General features: G+C 40.8%; 1 protein-coding gene across 1 annotated transcript in view; it reads right to left on the reverse strand.

The window, feature by feature from the left end:
• THSD4 (thrombospondin type 1 domain containing 4) overlaps nt 1-17,835 on the reverse strand; it is a 927,982-nt gene extending 910,147 nt beyond the window's left edge. The window contains exon 1 of the mRNA XM_069098174.1: nt 17,523-17,835. The gene's annotated coding sequence lies outside the window, so the exon portion shown is untranslated. The remainder of the gene's footprint in view (nt 1-17,522) is intronic.
• Between the last annotated feature and the right edge of the window lie 527 nt (nt 17,836-18,362).

The following is an 18,362-nucleotide window of genomic DNA, read 5'->3' on the forward strand; positions in this document are numbered from 1 at the left end:
TGTGTGTGTACATATATATATATATATATATATATATATATATATATATATATATATATATATATATATGATAGAGTACCAGGCCTGGAGTCAGGAAGACTCATCTTCCTGAGTTCAAATTTGGCCTCAAACATTTACTGTGTGTGACCCTGCACAAGTCACTTAACCTTGTTTGCCTCAGTTTCCCCATATGTAAAAAGAAGGGAATGGCAAACCACTCCAGTATCTTTGCCAAGAAAACCCCAAATAGGGTTATGACGAGTCGAACACGACTGAAAATGGCTGAACAACAACAAGCAGCTCTCAGCATATTCAGTATTCCACATTTAGTCACTTTAAATTCTCAAATTCAGAAGTTCCCAAACTTTTGTGTCACAAGGATACCTTTCTAAGTAAAAATATTTCACAAACTCTGCGGTGTGAGCAATAGCCTAACTACCATATTCATGTTAAAATAGGCTAGTTTGTCCTTATAAGGTATTAAAACTGGTAATGTAGGTCTAAAATAGCCATGAAATGAGAAAGGAAAGCCCCTTTCTGAGGTTTCAGACCATAGACTAAAAGCATGAACAAAATGGATAAGCTGTGCTCAACTGAATTAATGTTTTAGACTAAATGATCATTCCTTCCCTGCCCTGAACATCTTTGTCCTTCTATAGATAAGTGAATGTCCTTTTGTTAACTGTTAGATGGATCACATGCATCTCATTTTGTTTATGTTTCAGACTGAAACTGCCAGGAAACTGCCCTAAATGGCGTCCAGACTATTATAGACCTTATCATGATAATAACTACATTATTAGTATCCACAGACTTTAAAAATTCATAATGACAAAAGGACCATGCTTGGCACACATGGATTCATGGACTCTTTTTATAATAACTCCATGATAATTCAGTCCAAGATCCATGACCACAGTTTGAGAACCATCAATCTAACTTTACCTTGCCTTGCCTTGTTTCCCTTAAAAAGACTATAAATTGCCAAAGAGTAGAGACATACTTGTACTTCTTTTAAAGTCCTTTAAAAACGCCAGGGTAAGGAAAAGTGCTCAATACATATTTGAAATATTAAAGAGAAAACTATTGATAGATCAGTGAACAAAGCCATCATCATTATCATTCGTATAAAAGCATATATATTATGTTTATCAAATTTGTAGATGACAAGAGCTGGGAAAAAGAGCTGCTATGTTGGATGACAGGTAGGAGCTGAAAAGAATTCCAGAGATTGTCGATGTGACTGAACTAATTAAGCTGAAATTTAATAGTATTCATAGAATCAATTGTACAAATATGAAGACAGGGGAAGTCCAGCTTGGCAACAGTTGAAAAAAATCTATAAGCTCAAAATGTGTCCACAATATGATCTGAAAGCTAAAAATGTCTAGCACAATCACAGGTTGTATTAACAGATCATAATGTCCAAAAAGAGACAAGTAATAGTACCTCACTATTCTGTCCTCATCAAATTAAATCCCGAATACAGACACTGACAAGCTGGAGAATATGGATGATTAAGGATGATTAAGATGGTGAGAAGGTTGGAGACCATGCCATATGAGCATCAGTTGAAGAAACTGAAAGGTGTTTAAGTGGGAGAAGAGAAAAATTAGTGGATGATGATAGATATCAGCAAGTATTTAAAGAGGTTATCACATGGAAAGTGAGGGGTGCACTTGTTCTTCTTAACCACGTAGAGCACAACAAGAAGCAAAAATGAGGAGGTAAAAAGATGCATAATTTAAAGAAAACCTATATATCCATCAGAAGTATCCAAAAAAATGGAATGGCATGCTCTGGGAAGTAGTGAGTCCCCCATAAGTAGAAGCTCAATGGTTGTTAAAGTTATTTTTTATAAGCAATTGGGGTTAAGTAACTTGCTCAAGGTTACACAGACAGTTATTTTTTGTGAGGGTGCCAAGTATCTGAGGCCAGAACCGATCCTGGGTCTCCCGACACCAGGGCCAACACTCTTACTCACTGCGCCACCTGACTGCCCTTGGTTGTTAAAGTTATTACAGTAAAGGAGATGTCTAATCAGAAACAAATTGGTCTGGATGGTTTCTAATGCCATCATTTATCTGAACACCTGCTAGAACTCTCTATTACTGACAAAAATCAAGCCGCAAATACGTTCTTGATTTGTGTTCATGATACTTTATTTCTTGAAAGGTCCAGGGAATAATAAAAGCAACTACTATTCTGAACCTGATGCTTACCATCAAAGAGAAACTGGCTTTTTAAAAGAGCATTAAGATGGTTGTGATGCTGGTGTTCATTTTTCGGCATGGTGGTATAAATCTAGCCACTGACTATGTCTGTAATGGAATATGCAGCAGAGATGGAGTGAGTGAAGTTGAATAAGGAAGGGAGGGAAGGAGGAAGGAAAGAGAAAGATGGATTAGTTATTAAATATGTGCAGAGTGGGAGTAAAATACTAGGGAGTAAGTGGGAGGAGGATGTGCATTCAGGTGTAGTCTTCCAAAACTGAGTCATGGAGTGAGCGTAAGGTAAGAAAAGTGTCCAAATGCAGACTTATGAGGGCCAGTTGCTAAGTATCTGGATGGCATAGTTCTGCACTCATAGAAGTCTCTCTGTGGGAAAAGAGAGCTCTCAGGGAGAGTCAACAGACCAGAGCTTAGATGTAATCATAATAAGTGACAAGTAAAGAAGTATTTATGAGTGGATCTGTAAGATACAGGATGGGGGAGGTGTGACTAGATAATAAATTATAAGAAAATTAAATTTTAGTAGCAGGCTCAAACTATATCAAAAATATGATGCAGAACTTCACAAAACGTGATAGAATGCTAGGTTGCATTAAGAGAGAAAGACCTAGGTTCAAGTCTCTTGTGACAAATATCAGCGATTTGATTCTGAGAAAGCCAGATAACCTCTCTGTGCCCCCAGGTAAATCTCCAAGATTATAAGTTTCAGAGCATGTGCTCATTTGCATTGATTAGATGGAGTTCACTCCTTGGGAGCTTGCCCTATCAATGAAATCACAGACATATTGTTTTTGTCTTATTTGTTTCATTAAGGCATACAGATCAACAGAAGAGATGGTTTGCTGTATTAGACTAGACTAATGAAAAGTCTTTGTGCACACCTTACACTTCCCCACCTTTATGTCTTTGCTTACACTCTTTCTTATGTTTGGAATACCCTTCTCCCTCTTTTCCAAAAGAATGTGTGAATCTATCTAAAACCATAGGATCTTTGGCAATAAAACCATAGAGTTAGTATAGAAAGGGACTTCTGAGGTTTTCTAGTCCTACCTCATCTTTAAGAAAATGACACCCATAGTGATTAAGTGGCTTGCCAAGATTATATTGATATTGAGTAGCAGAGGCCAGGATTTGTATAAGTCTTCTGACTACAAATCCAACAGTCCCACAAGATCATCTCATTCAGCCCCTTCATTTTACCAATGAGGAAATTAAGGACCAGAGAGGCTAAATTACTTGCCTAAACTTACACAGCAAGGTAGTTTTAGAAGTGAGCTGAAGTTGTCTGGTTCCTGGGCCAGTGCTCAATCCACTACGGCATGTAAGACCAAATCATAGAAGGCTTTGACTATTAGGTTAAGGAATCTTCTACAGGATTGAGAACCCTTGTAATATTTTTAAAATTAATTTATTTATTTTTAGTTTTCAACATTCACTTCCATAAGTTTTTAATTTTCTCCACCTCCCTCCCCTAACCCCTCCCCAAGGCTTTGTGCAGTCTGATATAGGCTCTACATATACCTTCTTATTAAACATATTTTCACATTAGTCATGTTGTATAGAAGAATTAGAATGAATGGGAGGTATCATGAGAATAAAACCAGAACAGAACGAAACGAAAGAGAGCAAATAATATGTTTCTATCTGCACTCAGACTCCATAGTTTTTTCTCTGCATGTGGAGGAATTTTCCATCATCAATCTTTTGGAGTTGTCTTAGAACCTTGCATTGCCGATAAAAGCTAAGTCTATCAAAGTCAGTCATCACACAATGTGATTGTAACTTGTACAATGTTCTCCTGGTTCTGCTCACTTCACTCAGCATTAGTTCATATAAGTCTTTCCAGCTTTTTCTGAAGTCTGCCTGCTCATCATTTCTTATAGCACAACAGTATTCCATTATATTCATATACCAGAACTTATTCAATCATTCTCAAGTTGATGGGCATCCCCTCGATTTCTAGTTCTTGACCACCACAAAAAGAACTGCTATAAATATTTTTCCCACATCTTCTCCACCATTTATCATTTTCCTGTTTTGTTATGTTAGACAATCTGATAGGTGTCATGTAGTTCCTCAAAGTAGCTTTGATTTGCATTTCTCTAATCATTAGTGGTTTAGAGCATTTTTTCATATGACTATAGATAGCTTTAATTTCCTCCTCTGAAAACTGCCTGTTCATATCCTTTGACCATTTATCAATTGGGAAAGTCCTTGTAATATTTTGAGGAAGGTAGTGGCAATGGTATTTTAGAGATATTGATTTTCAGGATGAATTAGGATAGGGAGAAAGGAAAGTTAGAGAAAATAATTAGGAGCCTATTGTAATGGTCCAAATAAGAGATGTTGAGTGATTTAAATAAGTTGGTAAAAATGGAAATAGATAGTGAAAGTCATTGTGAAGAAACTCTCATATTTCAAAAGCACAACTCAAAGATCCCCCAACAGATAACTGTCATTGTCATCCTTAGATCTCAAATAGTATTTTGTTTGCACCTCAAATAAATTTATCATGTATTATTTTTGTATCATAGTTGTCAACTGTTATACAGTACTGGAACTTTGGACTTGTACAGACCCAAATTCAGAATTGGAAGCTTATTAATAATTAAGTATGTTCTCTACAATCTTTCTACGGCTCTTTCCACCACCCAGGTTATCTCTCTAAGATAATCATGATCTGACATGATTTACTCTCTTTTGAGAATATTAGCCTCCATCTTCAGAACAACTCCAAGCTTCCAATCAGCATTTAAGCATAATAGCTTTATTTAGCACTGTTGTGAAGAGAGAAGGGACTCATTTCCCAAAACTTTTATCAAAACAATATGAAGTAAAACATATCTCCAAATGAGCTCCATTTTCCACTTCCCTATTCCTGTAGGTTTCAGTCTCTGAAAAGTCACAACACCAATTTGGGAAATCTAAGTCAAGGGTTCTCAAACTAGGATACATGAACTTGTTTTTAAAATATTTTGTAATTGTATTTCTAAATATTTGATTTCCTTTGTAATCCTGTGTACTTTATGCATTTAAAAACATTATTCTCCATGAGCTTCACCAGACTGCCAAAAGGGAACCCCTGATCTAAGGGAAGTCCCAGTAGCTTGAGGCCCTGCTGGATTGGTAGCAGGGTAGTCCATTTTCAGATGCCTTTAATTCCAGATCCCAACCTTTGCCACAGTTATAGATACTCTTCGAGGTTTGGAGCCTCACTCCTGCTATCCTCACCTATTCAATAGCTCCTGCTTTCCTTCCTTTAAACTTGGTCTTCAAGCTTCAAGTCTGGCTCGGATACTTCAGGCTGCTCATATTTCAGTTGGCATCTGTTGCCGGCTATGTTCAGTCTCTGATTCTCTTATCACCATCTCTTGCAAGTCTCTTTTCAACAGCACCTACTCTATTCCTTTCTGCCCATAGCATTCTGAAAATGAAATCTTTTCCTACCAGCACCATGTTCTCTATGGCTCACTGCCTATGGGTCTTCACGTCCTTCCCTACCATCTCTTCGAAAGGGATGTCAGAAAGAAGGATCGTTGTTATTTCCACACATGACTTATACATATTTTGTGTGTGTCTCCTAGCCCCCTGCTTGATCATAAGCTCCATCAAGGCAGAGAAAGTGTCTTATCAAAAATTCATTCCATGCCCCCCCCCAAATATGTAACACAATGCTTAGTGTATGGCAAACATTTAACAAATGACTGCTGAATTGAATTGAAACTCCTCAGCCAAAGGTTAATGTCTAGCTACATTCATATGTTGCCAGACCACAGGCCAGAGTACATATGGTTCCATGCCATCACTACTACAAACAATGTGAGCACAGTCTGCCCAAGATGGGAGGTCTGGCCAATAAATACAGGAAAAGCATCTAGGAAAACCAAGAACTCCAATGTCAGAATCGCCTTTGAAAACATCAGCCTTACTTATGGAGAGGCATCTTACATTCCCACCCTCTGAATCACTGAAAGCCAAGATCAGATGAACTGCACTAACCCTCAGTATGCCAGGCAGATCAAGAGCTATATGCCCCCGGACTCAGTTACTAGACAAATATTTACTGCACGCCTCCTATGACCATAGGGCTATTAGGCAAAGTGAATTATTCAGAAGCAAGTGTGAATTAGTGACCATGGGAAGAAAAATGCTGCCTTCCAACAGTCTCTTTTCCCCCATTGACAAATTTCAATAACCACCATTGTAACCCTGACTGCAAGCAATAATCTCGGAACATAATTAGTCAGAGATAGTTTAATCAGTTATACAAAAGGACTCTTCTAGAGATGAAAGGTTCTTAGATAACTGGGAGGGGACCAGAAATGACTGTGAAGTCTTAAAAAGACTATAACATAGTATAGTATAACACTTAACGAATATTTATTTGCTAAGTGAATGAACTAATGGTATAAATTCCCAAAGAAAACCATGAAAATGAGGCTACTTAACTGGATGGCCACATGTTGAGGAATATAGAGATTCAATTCATGCTTCAAATGTGGATTGGATTACAGCAGGGATTCTTAACCTGTGGTCCACAGACCAAGGTGGGGGGGAGGGATGGGGGTTATGAATTTGAATGGGAAAAAATTACATTTTAATTTTCACCAATAGTGAAAATAAACTAACATTTAGCATTTCTTCTAATAATTAAAAAAAATTATTCTGAAAAGAGATTTGTAGACTTTCCCAGACTGTCAAAGGTTAATGTCACTAAAAAAAAGTTGAGAATTCCTCAACTAGAGGAAACCTCAAGTGCATGAAACTAATTTAGACAGATGTTGGTACATTTGACCCAGTTTCTTTTTACTGATGCCTTTTGTTTTAACAAATTTTTTTTAACAAAATATGTTTTAACAATATATGTTTTCCTTTCTGGAAATACATTCCTTCTTCTCTTCCTCTATGTCTTCCTCACCAGGATCTTGAAATTTAACTCTCCCTTGTAACAAAGTAAAAAAAAAACAAACATATATTTTTTAGCAAAAACACCAGTCATTGTGCCCAATGATGTATATAATATTCTGACCTAGAAATAGCAGTTAAATTTACATAATACATTAAGAATTATAAAGCGCTTCCCTCATTTCATCCTCACAACACCCTCACGAGGTAGGGATTGTTAGCATACCTATTTTACAGATGTTGAAATTGAAGTTTAAAGACATTGAATTGTCCAGGGTCACAATGCTAATTAAGTGTCTGAGTCAAGATTCAGAACCAGGTCTTCCTCATTCTAAACCCAGTCCTCTATCTACTAGTCTGCATTCCGTCTCAATATTTCACTCCCTCTCTGTATATGGCTCATTTTTGAGGAACATGGAGGAATTAACATGAGAGACATGAGGAATTAACACAACCATACCTGATGAGCATATCCTCACTACTACACCAATACCTTAGGTCACCAAGTGTCCCTAAACTCAAGAATGAAGGGCAACATGCAGGTGGGTACACAGGAACAAGGAAGAGGAAGCTGAAAGCAGCAAGCAAATTTCATTTCACAATGTAAATATCACTGAGCAAGAATATCCAATACAAGCTCCATTGAGACATTGGCTCCATCAGACCACAGTAATCAATCAAACCATAAAGGCTGAAAGGGTCTGCAAAGTTTGTACTTCCCTCTAGTTCTCCTAATTATAAGAGAATTCAGTGCAAACATAGGTGGCCTGTGGATAGGATGACTTCAGAGTACTCCAGTTTGTTTTGTGTGGGCAGTGGTCCACACCACCAAAACCACCATTCTGGGACTTATCCCAGTAGACTCCATAGAGAGTCCAAGACATTATTCTGTGCCAAGGAAGCTCAGCCTGAGTACCTGGCATCTTGGAGGAAAAGGAGAATCAGGACATTGCTGTCATTCAGAGAATCAGACAAAACCAAGAAAGGTTCTCTCAGCCATCCCCTTGAATCCAGACAAGACTGTATGTCCCACCTTTGGGTGGGGTGATATTGTACCCATTTTTAGAGCTCTATAGAGGAAAGACAATATTATTTAGTGGACAGAGAGCTAGCTTTGGAGCCTGGAATACTTGGGTTCAAATCCTGCCCTGACTCTTACTGACTAGATGACCTTAGGCAAAATAACCTGATTTCTCAATGTGCTAGGCAATTTCTTTAGATTATAAGTTGCAGAGAAAGTTAGAGCCCGCATGGGTAGAGGGAGTGTCCTCATTCAAGAGGTCCCCATACTTGAGATTACAGATCCAAGTCCCTATACCTATAGAGAAGATCATGTAAAACTTTTTTTAGCCCTTCTTACATTATATAGCAATTATAATAATAACCAGCATCAATATAGCACTTTAAAGTTAGCAAAGTTATACACATATATGTGTATACACATATAAAATATGTGTATGTACATATGTGTGTATGCATATATACATATATATATATATATGCATTACCTCATTTGAACTTCACAACAACCCTGTGAGATAAGTGCTATTGCTATACCCATTTCATAGATAAGGAAGCTGAGGCTCAGAGAGGACAAATGACTTATGGATCTCACAGCTAGTAAGTGCCTGAAGCAGCATTTGAATTCATCTTCCTGAATCCAGGAAGAGCCAGGTGCAATACTTTATTCACTGTGCCAAAAGTTCTTCTGCATACCCAATGGATTCTTCCATTCTGAACCTATTCTAAGACTACTACTCTAACCCCTTCCATGAAAAACAAAGTCACTTTATTAATGCAAAAACAAAATCTTGTTTAAAAAAGCAATTTTATCCCCTGATCAATTAACCAATTAACTCATGAATCCACTCACTATTAAGGGGGTCCTGTTTCCTTCTATAAGAGGGCATGTGAAACAAAGCCTCAAAGAGTCAAGCAAGCCACTGGGACCCTGTGCATTTATGTCCTGAGAAAGAAAATCAAATGGATGGAGAAAGGCCCTCATCAGTTCACATCCACCTACATAAAAGAGAACGAAGTCCTCAAGTCCCATCTGAGGGAGTGAACCACAGTTTCTTGTGCTCAGGGGTCAGAACTGGGATCAGTGGGTTGGAATTATGGAGAAGTAGATATTGTTTGAAATAATGAAAAATTGTCTGCCCCCTAATGCAGTTCAGAAATGGGATGTTTTATTGCCTCAGAAGGTAGTGAGTTCACTGTCACTGAGAAGGCTTTCAGCAAAGGCTGGATAACCTGTTGTTGAAGAAGACATAGAGTGAATTCATGCTTCTATTATGGGTCGGACCAGAGTACCCATGAGGTCCCTTCCAACTCTGGGACTGATGATTCCTCCTACACAAATGTTCTCTCCTCCAAGTGAAAAAAAGTCTCTTTCATCTGCTATTCCAAGGTATGTGTAGCACTATACATATCTGGTCAGGCAAGAGACCAAGACCAAGAGAGATCAGGCATTTGTCAGGGTCCAATACAAGTAACAGGACTAGGAGGCAAAACAGTGTTCATATTTCAAGTAGAGTCTATTTCTTTCTCAGAACATCAATGCACTGGTTCCCAGTGACTTGCTTGACTCTTTAAGATCATCTTGTCCACCCCCACCCCCATTTCACAGAAGAGGAAACTGAGGCCTGAAGAGGACAAGTGACTTTCTCAAGGTCACGTGGGTAGTAAGCATCAGAGGCAAAATCTTGGCAAGGTCAGGAGCTGTGTGCTCTAAAGAAAAGGGAGCAAAAAGTCTAGGCATCAAAGAATCAGCAAGGTGTGTGAGTGGTCAGCAAGGTGTGAAAGGTAGTTAGATCTCAAAAGTCAAAGCAGAAAAGCGCATAAAGGTTAGAGTGCTAAAAGTTACAACACGAGCTAGTGACTCTAAGTGAGGCAGCATGGGGTAACGGAAAGATCCTGGCTTTGGTGTCACAGGACTGGGGTTTGAATTCTGCCTCTGACACTACCCATGTGACTTTAGGAAAGTCACTTCTCTTTAGGCCTCAGTTTCCTCATCTGTTAAATGGGAGGGGAGAAGAGAGAGAGATTAAACTAGATGGTCTCTAAGGTCTCTTCCAGGTCTGAATCTTTGATCATAAGGGAGACAAGCCCTTCAGGAAGAAGCTGTTTTCCCTCTGCTCTGATTTTGCAAAGTAGCTTCTGTTACATTAAATTAGCATATATTCTTGGGATTTAGAACTACAGGTGTAAGGAAAAATGGTCATGGCTGATTAAGGAAAGGGATCAGTGAACAGAAGCCATAGATGGGGTCCTGATGAACTCAGAAAACCCAATCAATCTCCTTCCAAAATATAACAATCCCAAAGGACACAAACCCAGGCACTGACTTTAAAGAAAAGGCTAAGTGTGTCAACCACACATTATAACTTGTTCAATATGATCTGAAGGTTTCCAGAAAGGAAACAGATAAACTCACTGCTGGTGATCTTGTTTATCAGTTTTCCTTTGAAATTAAACCTCTTTCTTGCAATCTCTCTCTTCCTCTGCTAAACAACACAGCTTAGTGGGATTCTAAGAAAATGGAAAAATAAAAGAAATAGCATTTTTCTCTGACCATAATCACATGCCAATTTATCCTTGCCATAAATCAAAGACAAAAATTCTACTTCTCTCCTGGGGTTGCTGCAGATGCAGAGATAATACCATAGTTCTTTTACTGTCAGAGCTCAAAAAGAGTCATAGCCTAAAGGGTTAACATTTCATTTCCTTTTTCCTTTTATGTCTTAATCCCCATCTCGCCCTGGGTACATTCCAAACCCACCTGGAACAGGTCACAACCCGTAGGGAGCCCACTACTGGCCCTTCCTTTCCCCTGGCAGCAGATTAGATGGAGCTCTTGTTAATCACTCATTACATCTGTCCTAAGAGATGACCAGGCCCCCAAGCATGCAGGCAGGCAGCCAGTGCAGAGCTGAGCTGTAGCCAGGAGTGCACACGAGTGCCAAAGGCCTGTTGGCTGAATGACACCCTTCTGAGACAAGATATATACAGTGCTGAGCTTGGCTGACCGCCCATCAGGGCCATGCCCAGGAGAAAAGGGCATCAGGTAAGGAACCTAATAAAGATGGCATACATCAGGAGGTACCCAAAAAGTATGTCAGACAAAGACAAAATACCCTTCAGCTGGCCAAACACAATAATAAAAGCTTACTCTCCTAATATGAGGAACCATTTATTCAAAGCAAACACTAAAAGAAAACTGTATTTGAATACTCTGCTTCTGAGGTACCTCCTGGGAGAAAGGAAAGGCATGGAGTGAGCTGGACATTCTCATCATTCAGTTGGCTGGGGGAGGGTAGAAAGGCAATGGTGGCTCAGTGGACAGAGTATCTGGGCCTAGAGCTAGCAACACCTGACTTCAGCTCTAGCCTCAGATACTCACCAGCCCAGTAAATCATGTCATCTCTATGGACTATGCTTTCATCTATGTTGTTGGAAAGAGTTCCTCAGGTTGAAGAAATCACAGATCTTTCCCTGTATTCTAAGTGGGGTAAGATGAGGGTAGCGGCTGGGAGCAAGGAGTATGATCCCTTCATTCTCCAGGACACCTTCTTCCCAACATTTAAGGATCCCTGGGCCTTGCCATCTGCCCAAGCACTGAATCATAAAGACCACTGATTTATCCTCTCTCCTAAAGCTATATGTGTAGTCTTCCCCAATTACAATATGAATTCATAGACAGTAGGGACTACTGCTTTTTTTCTATTTGTATTCCCAGTTTATAACACAGTGCTTGGCACATAGTAAGTGCTTATTAAATACTTTTCCATTCAATCTGATTATCTTATTCAATTTTTATAAGCTATCTAATCCCCATTTCACAGATGAAAAAACTGAGTCACAGACTAAGTGGTTTACCCAATATTACACAACTACTAAGGAGCAGATGAAGGATTCAAACTCATCTTCTCACTCCAATTCCAATGTTTCTTCTGTTCAATAACAATGCCATCCCATACCACACCCTTTCCCCCAATCTCTATCCTCTGAAATATTTTATCACTCTCTATATGTCTCCCATTATCTGTTCAGAGTATATCTTTTTTGTTTTATAGTCCACAATTTAAGACCACTTTCCCTTGCTACCTTGATCTCATACTACCACTAAGGACTAAAGTAGAAATGTTCATAAAATGCTTTGAAAATTCACATGTATGGCACTTTACAGTTTGCAACACAATTTACATGCATTTCCTCATTTTATCATCAGTATTACTATGACCTTTCTCCAGTTAAATTGTGCTCCAGCCAAACTATATTACTTGCTGACCCTTTATATATGCTATGATTGGCTAGAATACCTTCTTTCAACCTTCCCCCTCCCTACTCTTCACTCTGGAATTCCTTTACAACCCTTAAAGTCTAACCCAAGTGTCATCTCCTCCATGAAGCTTTCAGTTGAAAATGCTCAAAAGTTCAAGTGGAAATGATGTTTTAAAAAAAGAGAGATATAAATAAAGAGTTCAGAAAGCAAGTGACATTAGTTGGGTTTTAATGGATGGTAAGAATTCAAGAGGGCAGCGAATAATCTGGGTTTCTGTGATCAAACACAGCATCTGATCTTGATCAGGGTAGATGGCAAATCACATTGTTCCTTAAGGGGCAGCTCCAGGGTGGATAGCAAGGTCCAGGAATTCTGAGGGCAAATGAAGGGGAGTTATATGAAAAGGCTGGGTAGGAAAAGCAGTGCCAGATTGTGGAGGTCTGGGAATGCCAGGCAAAGTAGTTTGAATTTACTGCAAAAACAGTAGGGAATTACTGACAAATTTTTAGCAGAAAAACCAAAACTATACATAAAGAAAACTAATCTAGCAGTAGTATGACTGATGGATCAAAGTCGAGAGAGAATGGAGGTGAAAGGACTTTGGGAAGGCCACTGCAACAGTTCAGGGGGTGGTACTAGTGAGAATAGTGACAGGTGTGAGAGATGGTACAGAGACAGAAACATATATATATATATATATGAGACAGAATTGGCAGGACTTATTAACTGTGTTGAGAGTGGGTGAGAGCAGAAGGAACAGAAAGTTATGAAAATGAAAGGTTGAATGAATGGTGGTGCCATTGACATAAACCCTGAAGGAAAAAGGAGAAGCAAGTTTAGGAGCAAAGCTGAGTCTTTGATATGTCAAAGCACCAAAGGCACATCCAGGTGGCAATGTTCTATATTTATCCTAGAGATGAGGAACTAAAGCTCAGAAGAGAAGCTAGGGCAGGTGATACAGATTTGGTGGTGACCTGCATAGAAGTTGTAGCTGAAGCCATAGGAGTGGATGAGATTGCCAGCAGAGGGAATGAAGGAAGAAGAGAGAAAAGACTCAAAGATAGAACCAAGGAAGGGATTCAAGGTCCTGAAGAAAGGACAAAGCCAAAGAATGGGGAAGGGGAGAACATCTTAAAGACAAATAGAGTCTATTTGACCATTTTGCCTAGAGTCAATACATCTTGCACCCAAGGAGAAACTGCTTCTCCTCAAGGAAATAGACCAAGACATTTTGAGCCCTGAGCAAAGGATGTAAAATATAACAGCGTGTGTTTTCACCAGGACATTAAATAGTTTAAAGCAAAAAACTTTCTTTCTGTATATATACAAAAGCACAGAAAAAGGAGAGAAAGTAGAACAAGAGGAGAACAGAGAAAAACAGGGAAAGGCAAGATGCAAAGGAGAAAAGATCTAGGGGAGGTCAGCTGGTCCCTTTGGGTTTTTTCTCATTAATTTCTTTTGTAAAATTGGAACTATCCTCATTTGAAACTGTCAGCCCCATCCAAATGAATCAAAGATCATTGACTATCTCCAGCAGCCAAACTCTATCCTAAGCACCACCTTTAAATGCTTTGGACATTTCCACTTGGATATCTCCTTGTCACCTGAAACCCAACAAGACTACACTAACCAAAACATTCGTATTTTCATGAATTGTAACCTACTCCTACTCCTGAATTCCCTGTCTCTGTCCATAGAACTGTATGGCAGTGTACAGCACTAAACTTGGAGTCAGAAGACCTGTGTTCAAACCCTGTCTCTGTCATTTGCTACTTGAGTCTAGGCATGTCCCTTAACCATTTTGAGTCTCCTTCCTCATCAATATAAAATGAGGAAGCTAGATTAAGTGACCCTTTACAACTCTAAAGGAAGTCTCCATGAGCATAAAATCTCAGTCAGGTATGGTGAGAAAAGAAGGAAATAAGAGATGGAAGAGTGGTGAGATAAAACAAGTCAGACACCAAGTCCTGCTGATTCTTCTTTGTATGATGTCTCTTGTCTTGCTTTCTTTACTTTACTTTACTTTACTGCTAGTGCCTTATTCTACGCCCTTATTATCCCTTGCCTAGATTACTGAAATAACCTCCTAACTTGTTCTCCAATCTCTAGACCAGGGGCAAGGGGAACCTGCTGCCTTGAGGATACATGTGGCCTTCTAGGTCCTTGGGTGCAGCCTTTTGACTGAGTTCAAGTTTTACAAAACAAATCCTTTTATTAAGGGGATTTATTCTGTGAAGTTTGAGTTGTCAAAGGGCCACACTTGAGGACCTAGAGGGCCACATGTGGCCTTGAGGCTGCAAGTTCCCCACCCCTACTCTAGACTCTCCCCAATCAAATCCATTCAACATACCCTCAAACAAATTTTCCTCAAATTTCTCTTTGTTCCTCTTAATCCCCTACTCAGAAACTTTCGCTCCCCATCAGCTACTGGATAAACTCATAAACCTAACATTTAAGAATCTTCACAGTCTGGTCCCTCTCCAACCTTCCTACCCTCTTCCCATCCTTTCCCCAATACAAACTCTCCACTCCAGGCAACCAGATCTATCTATTCACTGCCTTCTAAACAAGCTTTATCATTCCCACCTTCAAGCCTTTGTTCCACCTCTGAAATTCCTACCTTCCTCCTTCTTCAAGACTCACCTCAAATTCGACATTTTAAAATATTCTTTCTTTTATCATGATAGTTCAAAATGACTACCCCACTTCTCTCAATTCCTACATCACTTTTTTGTCAGTGGCATGTACTTGGCACCCATACTCCCTCCCCCACTTCACTTGCTGAATTCTTAGCCATTCTTTAAAGTCAACTCAAATACCAGCAACCCAAATGCCAGGAAGTCTCCCCTGTTTACTCCAATGACATTTCTCCTCCCAGACCTACTCTGCTTTGTTTTGTACCACTGATTTTATAGTGTAACATTGTACACTAAAGTTATTTTCATCTATCTTATTCTCCCTACTAAACTATAACTCCACGAGAGCAAGACTGTCTTTTACCTAAACTTTATGTCTCACCTAATGCTCACCCCAGGACTAAACACAGTAATAAATTGTTGAATCAATATACTGCCTTTTATGTACTATTAAAGTTTTTTATACACATTGTTATATAACTTTGCAATTATATCATGCCTTTTGAAACAGGGGCTTTTGTGACATTTACATTTTTTGTATCACTCCCTTCATGGCATTTAGCCCATGTTTTGCCAGTAACAAACATTTAATGTTTTGATTGTATGAGGGAAAGATGCCTTATTTCAATCAACCCAATCCATGAGAATTAATTGCCCAGAATTATGCTGCAAGCACAATCACAGCAGTGAGCAAAACCAGTTCTCAAGAAGCTTCATTCTACTGAGAGATTCGGTAATTTTACAGATAGTATTTTACACATATTATGTATACAAATACATAGTGACAGGGGAGGTGAGCCTTGACAGGATCTAGGGGTTCAAAGAGCTGGAAGTGAGGATGTAAGGCATTCCAGGTAACTGAAACAACCTACACAAACTCACAGAGGAGAGGGATGGACTCTCACAAGCTGAGCCCTATCACTATTCCAGGGGGTCTTTACCATGAATAGACTTCAGGGGGTCTGTGAACTTGGATGGGAAAAATTACACTTTTATTTTCACGAACTCCTAACTGAAATTTAGCATTTCCATTTCTAGAATGGTGAGGAGTGCATTCCATTCACTCAACTGTCAAAAGGGTCCTTGACACAAAAAAGGTTAAGAACCCCAGCCCTAATCCCTTTATAGCAGGGGCCTCTTTTGTAGCAGTCCATTCAGGAAGACTCCCACTTTCTTGCCTAATTCTCACTGCTTAATTGCAGGATGGGAGTTGATGTTTTAGACGGGGACAGAGAAATTATATAAATGATATCAAAAGGAATGCATGGGCATACTATACTGAGGACCACTGTATTTAATTGTTCTGCTCAAGAATGAAACCCACCTAAATCAAAGACCACACACCCACTTCACCTTGGGCAAGTAAGTTGAAAAAACAAGTCGCAAATAATTAGATATCAGAGACCTTACAAATCTAGTCCAATTCTTTTACAGATGAGGCAACTGAGGTTCATATTTTAAAGCACATTCCTAGAAACCCAAACTGATTGCTTCACTCACAGAGGGAGGGTTCCAAACCTGAAGAATTCCATAGAAAACTAAACTTTTATTTTAAAAATAAACTGTTAAGTTGTTTGAAGACAAAAGTAGCTCTGTCCCGAGCCAATTCTGAAACAGGGCACAAGGAGGGCAGGTATTTTGAAACAAACTTTGGAGAGCTCATCAGAGCTGGAACGGATAGTGAAAAGAGATCCAGAACATCATAGAAAGCTGACTGTACAGCTCAGCTGAAACTAACACACACTTGCAACAGAGGCTTTCTGGAAGCCAGTTTGTTTTTTCTTTTTTTTAAGAGGCCCCCTCATATCGTGGAGGCCCTAGAGTGGAGCTTGGTTAGCTTATACCTAAATCCAGCACAACTCTCCCCAAGCCAGGAGAACAGGCGGCCCCATCCCCTGCACGCAGGGACGCCTTTGGAGTGGGGCGGGCGGGAAGCGAGGGCTGGGTGGGCAGGGTCTGCTCCAGCCTCCCACCCGGCGGTTTGAGGCCCATCCCCTCTCCGGGCCAGGGCTCCAGTGAGTAAGGAGACCCTGCCCGGGAACTGGATAACAGCAAATTGCGCCAGACTGGCCAAGGCTGATTGAACTTGATTGAAAGTTAAAGCCCCAGGAAGGAGGCGTAGAGCAAAGGCACCGACAGGCTCCAGGAACCCCGGGCATGGGACGAAAAGATAAAAGAATGGACACCCACAGTGGTACTGACACACGCACACAAACACAAGGGTGCACGAGTTCCCCAAGTCCCGAAGCAACATCGCCAAGCCGCAAAGCAAGATCACAGGGACACAAACTCCTGGGCACCCAAGGTGACACACCCACTCGCCAATGCCGCGTGCAAGCGCGCGCGCGCTCATATACATACACACACACACACACACACACAGCGGGAAGCACCCCAGCATGGGGGGGGCCACTGCGAGTAGACAGAGGACAGCGGTGGGAGGCGCGGGCTGGGCGGGCAGCTCACCTGGCGGTCAGTGTCCTGGAGCGGCCGGAGCGGCTCGCCTTCACTTGCCTTCCCCTGCCTTGCCGTGCCTCGCCTCGCCTCACCTCCTCGTGCTTCCCGGAGCCTGGCAAGCGCTGCCCGCCGCCGCATGGACTATGCCCCCCACCCTGGCCCCGGCTGTGCCCACTGGCCCGGCTGGCCTGCGCTCTGGCTCTGGCTGCTCGGGCAGAGGGGTCGGGCACGCTGTGCTCTGGCTCCCGATTTCTGATCCCCACTCCCGGCTACCTCCGTCCTGTCCCTCCTCCCTCTCCCGCTCCCCCGGCCTCCCGCTGTCAAAAGGCGCCCCCTCCTGCCTCCCCCTGGCGGCCGACTGGGGCAAGGGCATCCCCTCCTCAATATCCCGGACTGACTGAAGATAAGAGCTCTAGGCATGAGTGACTGAGGACCCATAAAGAAAAACTCTATGGTTTAGGAACCAAAGCTGTCCCCTCCCCCCCCTCCTGCCTCCTTGTAAAACCTTTGCCTATCCATTTCCCAGAAGGGATGACCCTGAGATTCTAGAAAGCCAGAAATAACAAACTGATTAGTTGTGTGACCCTGGGCAAGTCACTTAACCACTATCTGCCTCAGTTTCCTCAACTATAAAATGAGGATAATAATAGCATCTACCTCCCAGCGTTGTTGTGAATATCAAATGAGATAATACTTGCAATTTTTAAAAAGTGCTTAGCACAGTACCTGGCACATAATTTAGACACTGTGTTGGGGTGCTGGGGGCAGAGGGGAGGGGAGAGAAAGGGAGGAGAAGGGGGATGGAAAGGGAGGAGAGAGAGAGAGAGAGAGAGAGAGAGAGAGAGAGAG

This window comes from Petaurus breviceps, unplaced genomic scaffold, assembly GCF_028583685.1.
Source record: "Petaurus breviceps papuanus isolate PSGF00001 unplaced genomic scaffold, PetGlider_PUasm1.0 37, whole genome shotgun sequence".
In the NCBI taxonomy this organism is placed as follows: Eukaryota; Metazoa; Chordata; class Mammalia; order Diprotodontia; family Petauridae; genus Petaurus; species Petaurus breviceps.